At 41.0% G+C, this 2534-nt stretch overlaps 1 pseudogene; it reads right to left on the minus strand.

Moving 5' to 3' along the window:
- Positions 1 to 248: 248 nt before the first annotated feature.
- On the minus strand, positions 249 to 1165 carry LOC136175073 (olfactory receptor 9G9-like; annotated as a pseudogene).
- Positions 1166 to 2534: the final 1369 nt, after the last annotated feature.

The raw sequence follows: 2534 nt of genomic DNA on the forward strand, positions 1-2534 counted from the left end.
AAGTTATTTGATTTTATTCTAGAGTAACATGAAATTTACTTCAAGTCTTTACATTTAAACTTTATCTCCTAGATTCCCCTACTTTTCTCATTTTAGGTCTCTTAAATTGTCAGGTAGCAAGAATGCAAATTCTTTATTGCTTTGTACAGATTCTTAGTTGTATAGACACAGCACGATGATAGCTCTTCTTCAAATAGAGGAACCTTATCAAAAATTATTTCCACGTCTCTTTAGGAGAGACTCCTGATTTATTTGAGGAGTTTATTCAGAGCCTCTTTCACATCCTTATTCCTCAGACTGTAGATCATGGGGTTCAACATTGGGAGCGCTACAGTGTAAAACATAGAAACTATTCTATCCCTGCCCAGTGAATAGCTTGATTGTGGATGAAAGTAAACGTAGAGAATGGAGCCATAGAACAGGGTGACGGAGATGAGGTGCCAGGAGCAGGTGGAGAAGGCTTTGAGGCAGCCCTGGGAGGAGAGGATCTTCAGGATGGTGGCGCTGATGAAGAGGTAGGAGGCCAGGATGAGCACAGTGGGGGTGATGACATTGGAGGCGAGGCCACAGAACAGCTCAGCCTGGTAGATATCTTTTCTTCCACAAGCCAACTTCACAAGAGCTGAGATATCATGGAAAAAGTCATCAATGACATTGTTACTACAGAAGTTCTAGGCAAAAGTTCCTTTGGTAACAATGAAAGTGTTAGTAAAGCCACGAAGGTATGAGGCTGCTATAAAAAATGCACACAGCCTACTGCGCATGACCTGAGAATAGAGCAGTGACTTTGAGGTGGCCACATAGCGGTCATAAGCCATGGCAGCCAGCAGCTAACAACCTCTGTAGGCCAGCCCTGCAGGGAAGAAGAACTGGGCTACACAGCCAGCAAAGGAGATGCTTTTGTCTTCAGAGATGCATGTCACCAGGATGTTGGGGTGTACACAGAGGAGTACCAGAGGTCCAGGAAAGACAGATTCCCAGTGAAAAAATACATGGGTGTGTGCAGTCAGGAGTCGTTACTGATCAACACTATGAGGGTGGTATTTCCTAGCTCAGTCATAGAGTAGACACCAAGGGCCACCACAAACAGGACCAGCTGCACCACAGTATCTATTGTGAAGCCCACCAGGATGAAGGCAGTCACTGCATGATTGCTCTTCCCCATGGCTAGAGGCATCTCACCCAAGAGGAGAGAAAATGTGTTCAGCTTAAATCCCTGTGCTGAATACATAGAAAATACGATATTGAATTATTGCCAAACCTTGAAGCCTAGAATCTAGTAATGTACGTGCTCATTTTAGAAAGAGCTATCATTTTGCAACAAAAATCACTCAGACTTTACAACTATATATTGCTAAAAGGTGAGTTAGGCACGTTATAATTTTTTAGTGTTTTTTGAGCAAACATCAATTTGAATCAGGGAACCCTAAACCAAATGTAATGAGGGGTTGTTTCTAGACAGGGACAATGGCAGAGATTTTTGTAGAGATGATGTGGAAGCAAAGCAAGGAAATGACTTGGTTCGTCATAGCTTAAGAGGCTGCCTTATTAGGAAAACCGACTAATAACTGGCTGTGCTGAGTTCTTAAGCTTCATTTTCTCAGTTTCAAGTGAATTAAGTCTGCCTTTGGTTTTGATTTGCTCACATAGGCTGCCAAAGTAAAAAAGACATCTAAGTCTGATGGCTTCCTTGTTTAATGACTTTAAAAACATTCAGTTCCAAATTTCTGTTGCTGGTTAATTAATTTTCCCTCTTAAGATTGATTGATCAACTAAAGGAAGTATGGACTTATATTTTTTATTCTATTGCTATTGAGTCCTTGTGGCAATGACAGTTTGCTTTTGTGCTCCATGTGGGTTTTGTATCTTAAATTGTTATCTGTTCACATCTGAAATACTGAATTTACCTGTCTTAAATAAATGTCTTTAAAAAATCTAGTGTTTTCTTTTAGTGCTTGGATATGTCGGGACAGCTGACGCTGCTTAGGTGCTTTGGTCGTGTTCGACTCTGCGCAACCCTATGGACCGCAGCCCGCCAGGCGCCTCTGTCCATGACATTCTCTAGGCAGGAGGGCTGGAGTGGGCTGCTATGCCCTCCTCCAGGAGACTTCCCAACCCAGGGACCGAACCCAGACCTCCAGCACTGCAGGCAGATTCTTTACCACCGAGCCACCGGGGAAGTCCAGGTCAACCTATAGCCGTTACAAATTTGTATTTCTTAATACTATCTGCAGGTAGAAGAAAACACAAGATTATAAGTTAAAAAGAGAATATATGCAAAATTTGGGGGGAAAGGGTGTATAGGATCAAATCTGTATACATGTTCTACAGTAAAAATTTGTGAACAACAATAATCTAAAGGGCCAATTTTTGAATGTAATCTGTACATACTGCATAAATTATACAGTACTAGAAATTATTGGGTTATTTTAGATTTTTACTCTTTTCTAAGTTTTTGCTATTAAGGAGTTTTATCCTTTGTAGGAAAAAATTAGCTAAAAATGTGTCTTAGAATAGGATCATGAAACTCAATA

The sequence above is a fragment of the Muntiacus reevesi genome, chromosome 9 (genome assembly GCF_963930625.1).
Source record: "Muntiacus reevesi chromosome 9, mMunRee1.1, whole genome shotgun sequence".
Taxonomy (NCBI): domain Eukaryota; kingdom Metazoa; phylum Chordata; class Mammalia; order Artiodactyla; family Cervidae; genus Muntiacus; species Muntiacus reevesi.